This window comes from Mytilus galloprovincialis, chromosome 12 (genome assembly GCF_965363235.1).
Source record: "Mytilus galloprovincialis chromosome 12, xbMytGall1.hap1.1, whole genome shotgun sequence".
Lineage (NCBI taxonomy): Eukaryota > Metazoa > Mollusca > Bivalvia > Mytilida > Mytilidae > Mytilus > Mytilus galloprovincialis.
The window spans coordinates 5,119,196-5,129,233 of record NC_134849.1 but is presented as its reverse complement, the minus strand read 5'-3'; the positions used below and the strand labels follow the sequence as shown (position 1 = coordinate 5,129,233).

The following is a 10,038-nucleotide window of genomic DNA, read 5'->3' as shown; positions in this document are numbered from 1 at the left end:
ATCTGGCCCCTGTCTGGCAATTTGAAAATGAAATTTCGCCAACATTTATTTTCGCTTTAAATGTATAATAAAAAATTCTGGCTCGCAAGTGAATCCCAGTCCCCCCTCAGAAAATCAAATGGTCTGTGCCTTAGTTGATACATTTTCTACATATGCTAAATGCTTCATCATTGTCATCAGGGGCAAACTTATTATATCAAAATCTTAAGAAGTCTCATTGAACCTAATACATCTTAACGCAAAGATAAGATTTTAAGCCAAACACTGATTTAGTGACATACATTGTATATAAAACGTGACATCCGAAATATCTCTATATAAATGGGGTTTCTTATAATTTTTCATAGGTTAAAGCAGAAGCACAAAAACCAAAGAAAAGAAAAAGAGTTGTAGAAGGTATTTTACCTAATGTATACTTGCCCAGTGAAACAGCCTATCCCTAGTGTGGAGTTTACTTCTACACTAGTTCAACACTTGGCCTCATTTCAGATTGATGCACAAATTCTAAAGTCTGTAAAAAATCCGACAGATATAACCATGATAGATTCCAGTTTTTGGCCAGTTCCTTTTGGGTCTGTCTTGTCATATCAACAGAGGCCATCGACAATAGAAACAAACATAATTAACCATCAAAATATGCCAAGTTTTCCAGAATTCATATTACCCCATCATGATAATGACTTCACCCCAGTTCTTAATCAGTCAGAGAATGAAGTATATCTTGATCTTCAATTTAACCATGCCTCAGCATTGGAACTAGAGCGGGAAACAATTCATCAAGGCCAAACCAAACTATGGCATAAAGTTCGACAACACCGTTTAACCTCTTCTATTTTCAAAGACGTCTGTGATAGGAAAGCAGATTTTGAAAAATTGGCTGAGCGTTTACTTAACAAGAAAAACATCCAAACAGCTGCAATGAAGTTTGGTATTGAGCATGAATCAGCTGCTGCAAAGTTATACTCGGATATAACTGGTAACAACGTGTACTTGTGTGGGTTTGTTATGAATCCCTCAGTTCCCCATCTTGGATCTTCCCCAGATAGGAAAGTGTACGACCCAAATACCGTCCCAATGTATGGGTTATTGGAAATAAAGTGTCCTGACAAAGACTCTTTTCAAGATTGTCCGTATCTGAAAAAAAATAATGATAACACTTACAAATTGAAACATGTTCACCAGTACTACTACCAAATAATTGGTCAATTAGCATTAACTGGGATGCAGTGGTGCGACTTTCTTGTCAAATGCAGAGAGGACTATCACAAGGAGCGAATTTACATGGATGAGGACAAGTGGCTAGATATTAAATCCTCGCTCAACAAGTTTTATTTTGAAATCCTACTGCCACAGATTGTGAAGCAGTCATCAAAATAAATAAAATCATTGTTCAACAAAGAACTACTTTCTTCTGATCACAAAAACATTCTAAAAATCAGGGTTCAGCCGTTATAAAACATTCCTAGATCTTTTCAAACCTTGTTCAAATTTTGTTATAGTCAAGAATTATTTAATTTTTTTTTTATCAATTTTAGTGAAAAAAGTTTGTAAACTTTAAAGAAATTGACATTCGGCAAAAAACCAAATTAATTTTTGGCAAGGGTGCCAAATCTGGTTGGGATGGGATGAGAATCTAGGTTTTTTTTATTTTGTGTTCTGTTTTCATTCCCTATATAATTTGATAACTTTATTAATTGTTTGCCTAATTGTCATTGTTTACATTTATACTTTAATTTAAGTACTACTCTCACTTTTCAATCCAGGTAAATTTACCTTTACATTTATTTTTATAATTACCTGTAGTTTCATTTTAAAGAGTACTTTCACTTTCACTTTAAAGAGTTTATTTCCTGTTTCCTGTTTATACTCATAGATGTTGTGTACCACAACAAGGTGACAAATGTTTTAAATCTTCATAGAACTTGGTCATCCTATGCTGGCAGATCAATATGTAAGTTAATTTTTGATATTTGATGTTTATTCTATACAGATGCATATGTATTTTTGAGATATATTTAATATAAAAGAAGTAATTGTACAAGACATATCACATACATATTTTGTTAATTTTCTAAAGTATGGCAACCCGTCAGAGACATTATATTTTATGCCAAGACTATATATTATGGTATTTTCCATGTAAAGGATTATTTGTCTACGTTTTTAAAGCTTTTTGATATATAAATACATTGTTTTGTTTTCAAAATTCACCTTTATCCGTGTTTTCTTTAAATTGTAATTTTTATCAACTAGTATAAGGTTTTCATTTTTCTATTGTAGCTTTTACCACACGCACTCAACACATGTCTGTAACAACTGTATATCATATCAAATAATAAACATTATTCGTCAAAATGAATTCAGTGATTAGTACTTGCCACATAGAGTGTTTTGGTTAACTAACTGTTTAACTACCTAACGGTATAGTAAAAGATATTGAGGTTCAGATGTCAGATAACCGAGTAAGGAAATTTACAGTAAAAGGCAAAGCAATGTTTGACGAACAAAGTGAAAAACTAAAGGACAAAGTTGACAATGTATGGTCTAAGTTAGAGGATTTATTTGTTACTCTGCCATCCTGTCAGATGTTAAAGGATTATAGAAATTTAGAGAAAAATGTAAATACAAATTTCAAAGAATTTTGTCGTCGTTCAGAAGAGTATAAACAATATTTACAAAGGACAAATACTGAAGAATCCAGAAAAGTGTTGCACGATCACAACGAATTTTTTAATAGCTCTATTAGCGTCGTCAGAAGAATTAGTAACGATATTAAGAAAAAGAAACTTGAATTAGTTGAAGAATTATCGGAAGTGAGTGGATCAACAGTTGGGTCAACAGCGAGTCACAAAAGAGCAAAAGCAGAGGCAGAAAAGGTTCGTTTAGAATATGTTAAAAGAGAAAGTGAATTGTTAAAGCAAAAAGCAGATATAGAAGCAAGTATGAGCGTTGTAAAACAGGAAGGAATAGTTGAAGCAGCAGAGGTAGAGGCAAGAATTTTGGAAGATCAAGATCAAGAATTGCCGATGGTGTTAGAGGACAAACATGACAAGGTTAGCAAGTACGTAGACAAATTACCAAGTTATAGTGCAAATCAATGCACAAATGGTGTTGGCTTTTCTGATAATCAGCCATATATTTCAGTGACGGCTCCGTTTGCTCCTCAATACAATAATCTTCCTCCTGTATCATCTGAATTATTATCCATGATGCAACCGATTTCGGCTACAATGTTAAGTCAACCGATTTCCGCTACAGTGTCAAGTCAACCGATTTCCGCTACAGTGTTAAGTCAACCGATTTCTGCTACAGTGCCAAGTCAACCGATTTATACTGCAGTATCTAGTCAACCATCACATTTTCAATCAAATGCTACCAACTATCAACAACCTCAACCTATGTCTTACTTACCACCACATAATCCGTACGTAAGTGTCATGTCTGATGTTACAAAATTCATGCTACGGAAAGATTTTCTGTTGACACGTTTTATGAACTTTGATGACACACCCGAATCTTTTGCTTCCTGGCGAGCATCTTTTCAGAGTATAACTGGTGAACTCTGTGTTTCTCCATTCGAGGAAATGGATTTGTTAATAAAATGGCTAGGTCCGGAGTCCTCGAAATTTGCCAGGAGTCTAAGAGCTTCAAATGCACACGATCCATCGAGAGGTTTAAACCGCATTTGGGATCGATTACAGGAACGATATGGTCGACCGGAAATGGTAGAAAATGCTTTGAAGAAAAAATTGAATTATTTTCCGATTATCACAAACAATAACAGTTCGAAACTCTACGATCTCCTTGACATACTTAGTGAAATAGAGTCCGCAATGGCGAACCCGATGTATTCAACACTGTTAAGCTACTTTAATTCTTCGTCAGGTGTTTCTCCGATCGTATCAAAGCTTTCTTATTCCCTGCAAGAGAAATGGACAACACAAGCGTCAAATTACAAGAAAAAACATTCAGTGCCGTATCCGCCATTTTCCTTCTTTATTAATTTCATCAGAGATATGTGTCAAATTCGCAATGATCCTGCTTTTAGTTATTCAAATTCTAGCACTTCTAGCAATACAAAGCGTTCTTCAAATCCAGTTCTTACTAGGATAGTTGAGGTTTCAGCTCAGAGTAACACTCGTGTAAATGATAGCAATAATCGTTGTCCGATACATAAAGCTGGACATACTTTAAGTGAGTGTCGCGGTTTTCAAAAGCGACCATTTCAGGATCGTCAGCGTTTTCTCCGTGAAAAGAAAATATGTTTCCGTTGTTGTCAATCAAATGACCATATATCAAGGAACTGCAATGTCAATGTTAAATGTTCAATTTGCGGAAACAATCGCCATGTTTCATCTATGCACATAGATCGTCCACCCACAACCGACAAAATCAGTACACCAAAAACTGATGAAGACAATGGCGGGGAGTTATCTACAGAAACAGTATCAGCAATATGTACAAGATTGTGTGGAAATATGCGTGCCGGGCGTTCGTGTGGGAAAACAGTTTTAGTGGATGTTTTCTCTGGAACTTCTCCTGAACAGTCTGTTCGTGTCTACGCAATTATAGATGATCAGAGTAATCATAGTCTTGCGACGCCGGATCTTTTCGATCGACTTGGACTCCATGGTTCTCAAAAACAGTTCGTATTGTCGTCATGTTCTGGTAGCTCTACTATGGTAGGCAGATATGCTAGTGGTATTCGTATATGCTCTATTGATGGACAATCAATGTTTGATATGCCAGAAGTTATAGAATGTGACTCCATTCCTAGTGATTTACATGAAATACCAACTCCAGATGTTGCTAATGCACACCCGCATCTACATAGTATTGCTCCATACTTACCTGCATTAGATCCAAGTTGTAAAGTGGAACTTTTGATAGGACGCGACTTACCTGAAGTGCACCATGTAACGGAACAAATTATTGGTGGCAAAGGTGAACCTTTTGCACAAAAACTTCCTTTAGGATGGGTTGTAATTGGAGAGGTATGTCTTGGGAAGGTTCATGCTCCTTCTGTTATCAACGTTCGCAAAACTCATGTGTTAAATGATGGACGACACACAACTTTCCCTTTGTGTGATTTAAATATCAAGGTTAACGATGTTCAAGATCACATTTTTGTTCGTACACCGACAGACAACAAATTAGGTCCCTCGGTTCAGGACAGACAGTTTCTAGAACTAATGCAACGTCACTTTCGTAAAGATGAGAATGGTCTTTGGTCAGCTCCTTTGCCATTTATACAACCGAAACCACAAATGCCTAACAATCGTTATCAAGCATGGAAAAGAGCTCAGATTTTAAACTCAAGCTTGCGCAAGGACTCTAAAAAGCTTGAACATTTTGTTACCTTTATGTCAAAAGTGATTAGTAGTGGTGCAGCTGAAGTGGCACCTGACGAGATTCCAGGAGAATGCTGGTATCTTCCTCTTTTTGGGGTGTACCACCCTAAAAAACCAAATCAAATACGTGGAGTTTTCGACTCATCAGCACTGTATGAAGGAGTATCTCTTAATAGTATTCTAATGTCCGGACCGGACCTGACTAATAACCTTGTTGGAGTGCTCATGCGTTTTAGAAAGAATAGAATTGCAATAACAGGTGACGTTGAACAAATGTTTTACCAATTTCATGTTGATGAATATCATCGAGATTATTTGCGTTTCTTTTGGTATGAGAGCAATGACATCCCAAAACCGTTGATTGAATACCGCATGAAAGTACATGTGTTTGGCAACACCCCTTCACCTGCTGTAGCGACATATGGTTTACGTGAAGCTGTTTCAGAAGCTGAAAATGATGTGCGTTCTTTTGTTACGAATGATTTTTATGTAGATGATGGTCTGATATCTTTTGCAGACAAGTATGATGCAATTGACCTAATGCAAAGAACACAAAAAGCTCTCAAGGATAATGGGAACATACGACTACACAAAATCATTTCAAACGATATCGATGTGATGAAAGCTTTTCCTTTAGAGGATTTAGGAAAAGAGTTAAAAGATTTAGATTTGTGCTCAGATACTTTGCCTGTTCAGCATAGTTTAGGTTTGTCATGGAATTTACAGACAGACATGTTTATCTTTCGTGTTAATGATGATGAAAAACCAATCACCCGTAGAGGCATACTTTCAACTATTAACAGTTTGTTTGATCCGTTAGGTTTTATTACGCCGCTAGTCATCAGTGGAAAAATTCTACTTCGAGAAGTTGTTCCACCAGGAACTGATTGGGATGATCCGCTGTCGATTGATCATGAAACAAAATGGAAAAACTGTTTGAAGTCTTTGAAATCTTTTAGTTGTTTTGAAATACCGAGTATGATTGTTCCGGTATCTATTTCTTTGACACGCCAAGTTGATATCCACATTTTCTCTGATGCTTCAGAACAAGCAATCTCTGCTGTAGCTTACCTGGAGGCAATCGATGAAACTGGTTCGTCATTTATAGGTTTTCTTACTGGAAAGTCGAAACTTGCACCTATCAAAGGTCATACCATTCCTAGATTGGAACTGTGCGGTGCCGTGTTGGCTACGGAAGTTGGAGAAGCGATATGTCATCATATGAATCTTTCTCCGAGTGTTTGTCATTACTACACAGACAGTCGAGTAGTGTTAGGATATATATGTAATACCACCCGTCGATTCTTCACATATGTCAGTAATCGTGTAGAAAAGATTCATACAGTGTCGGAACCTTCACAGTGGTCATATGTATCAACGGATAGAAACCCAGCTGACTTAGGGACTAGATTTATTAGCTGTCCAGACATGCAAATTATTAGTTCTTGGATTAACGGACCGAAATGGCTATTAAACAAGGAACCTTTTGATATTGTATCTTTTCCGTTGTTATCACCACATTGCGATAAGGAAATTCGCCCTGAAATTGTTTCACGTAAAACACAAATCGACAGTCTACAGATTGACTCTCAACGATACAGTAAGTTTTCTAGTTGGCAATCTCTCGTCAGATCATTATCACTCTTGAGACACATAGCTAAGACTTTAGGTACTACAACAACATCTCGTTGCAAAGGTTGGCATATTTGCGTTGAAAAGGACACTCCAGATTTTATCAAGGGAACCGAGACATTGATTATTAGACAAGTACAAAAGGAATTCTTTGAACACGAAATAGATTCTCTAAATACTGACCAGCATGTTTCAAAAAATAGTGCTATTTTAAAACTTGACCCAATACTGGATGAACATGGTATTTTGCGAGTAGGAGGTAGATTGAATCGCTCTACATTGACACTTGGTGAAAAGAATCCTATTTTAATTCCTGGTAAACACCATATTGCAAGATTACTAGTGTTACATTATCACGAACAAGTCCGTCACCAGGGACGCCATATAACCGAAGGCGCAATCAGGAGTGCTGGTTACTGGATTACCGGTCTCAAGCGTTTGATATACTCAATTATTTCAAGTTGCGTTTTATGCCGAAGGTTTAGAGGTACTTTTTCGACTCAAAAAATGGCGGATCTTCCAGAAGAAAGACTTTTAGCATGCCCACCATTTACATATGTTGGCGTTGATTGTTTTGGACCCTGGAACATTGTCACAAGACGTACTCGCGGTGGAAGCGCAAATTCAAAAAGATGGGCTGTCTTATTTGTTTGTTTTTCATGTCGAGGTGTTCATATTGAAATAATTGAAGAGATGACTACCGCATCATTTATTAATTCACTTCGCCGCTTCATATCAATCAGAGGATATGTTAAAGAATTCTTCTCTGATAGAGGAACCAACTTTATTGGCGGAGCCCGAGAGCTTGGCATAGAAGCTTCTTTTGTTGAGGACTCAGTGTTTCAATCCTTCATGAAAGAACAAAAAACTGTGTGGAAATTCAATACACCGTATTCATCCCACATGGGCGGTGCATGGGAACGTCTCATTGGCATAGCAAGGCGTATATTGGACTCAATATTGTTTGAAGCTAGACATCAACGACTCACACATGAAGTCTTATGTACTTTCATGGCAGAAACAACAGCTATTATGAACTCTCGTCCGTTAGTGCCTATTTCATCCGATCCTAACGCACCATCCATCTTATCTCCAAGTACTTTGCTAACACAGAAAGTGAGTGACAATATTGAGGACTTCAGCCATTTGAACACGCGTGATGTTTACACAAATCAGTGGAAATTTGTTCAAGTGTTAGCTGACAAATTTTGGACACGTTGGCGACAAGAATATTTGCAGTCGTTACAAACTCGTCGCAAATGGCAACACATCAAACAAAACATTCAAGAAGGTGATGTAGTGCTTCTTAAAGACAATGAACTCCATCGAAATAACTGGCCAATAGGTCTTGTTGAACGTGTTTTTCCAGGTAGAGACAATTTGGTTCGTAAAGTTCAGTTGAGGGTTGTAAAAGACAAACAACATCGTGTGTATGTGCGACCAATTAGCCAAGTTGTGTTACTGTGTCATAGTTGAGACTTAGAACTTTTGAAACAAGTATTTGAGTGTTATGTAGAATTTTTTGAACACTTGTAAGTTTTTATTATTAAGAACTTTTTTGATCTATGAGTATGGTGATATTTTTCATATCAGACGGGGAGTGTTCTGTTTTCATTCCCTATATAATTTGATAACTTTATTAATTGTTTGCCTAATTGTCATTGTTTACATTTATACTTTAATTTAAGTACTACTCTCACTTTTCAATCCAGGTAAATTTACCTTTACATTTATTTTTATAATTACCTGTAGTTTCATTTTAAAGAGTACTTTCACTTTCAATTTAAAGAGTTTATTTCCTGTTTCCTGTGTATACTCATAGATGTTGTGTACCACAACAAGGTGACAAATGTTTTAAATCTTCATAGAACTTGGTCATCCTATGCTGGCAGATCAATATGTAAGTTAATTTTTGATATTTGATGTTTATTCTATACAGATGCATATGTATTTTTGAGATATATTTAATATAAAAGAAGTAATTGTACAAGACATATCACATACATATTTTGTTAATTTTCTAAAGTATGGCAACCCGTCAGAGACATTATATTTTATGCCAAGACTATATATTATGGTATTTTCCATGTAAAGGATTATTTGTCTACGTTTTTAAAGCTTTTTGATATATAAATACATTGTTTTGTTTTCAAAATTCACCTTTATCCGTGTTTTCTTTAAATTGTAATTTTTATCAACTAGTATAAGGTTTTCATTTTTCTATTGTAGCTTTTACCACACGCACTCAACACATGTCTGTAACAACTGTATATCATATCAAATAATAAACATTATTCGTCAAAATGAATTCAGTGATTAGTACTTGCCACATAGAGTGTTTTGGTTAACTAACTGTTTAGCTACCTAACGGTATATTTTGGCCTTAAGTTAAAAAGTTTTATACATTAAAATTTTGACTCCTGATAAGAATACATACAAGTTAAACAGAGTAAAATGAGTTTTGTTTTTTCTCCCTATGAATTCTACGATTTGACTTAAAATAATGGGCCTCTGAAATTTGTCAGTATAGCACAAACTGTCCATATCTGATTGATTAAAGAGGCCATATTCAAGGGTAAAACCTTATCAAATAGATGGTATTCTTTGATTCTCCGTATTGCTCTTTCAACATGGATCCTCAATCGTGCAATTTCATGAGTCTTCTCAACTTCATCTTTTTGAGAATTTAGCCTTTTGCCCTAAAAAAGGGGGTATTACCAAACTTGCTTGTTTGGTCTTAAGCAGGTCATTAATCAAAAAACCCTTGTCAGCCATAACTTCGTCACCTGGCTCTAACAAGTCTAATATCCCTGACTTTTCAGTAATGGCCTTATCAGAAATTGAACCTGTGTACAGAGAGCTTACAAACGATATGGCTCCATTGGGAGTTATTCCAACCAAAGATTTAAAAGTTGTATGACTTTTGTAACTTGAGTACGTTTCAGAGTTCAAAACCTTGGAACTTGGAGTCTGTACCCTTATCACTGTACAGTCCAGAATAACTCTAGTTTTCGGATATGTGTCTTTAAATGACTGTGGCATGCTTTCATCTATG

The 10,038-nt window shown here is 36.0% G+C and overlaps 1 long non-coding RNA gene across 1 annotated transcript; it reads left to right on the top strand.

Annotated features, from left to right (window-relative positions):
• Positions 1–1,659: 1,659 nt before the first annotated feature.
• Positions 1,660–9,287, top strand: LOC143055341 (uncharacterized). Its single transcript, XR_012971996.1, has 2 exons — positions 1,660–1,951; positions 2,281–9,287. It is a non-coding gene; the product is annotated as an uncharacterized LOC143055341 (long non-coding RNA).
• Positions 9,288–10,038: the final 751 nt, after the last annotated feature.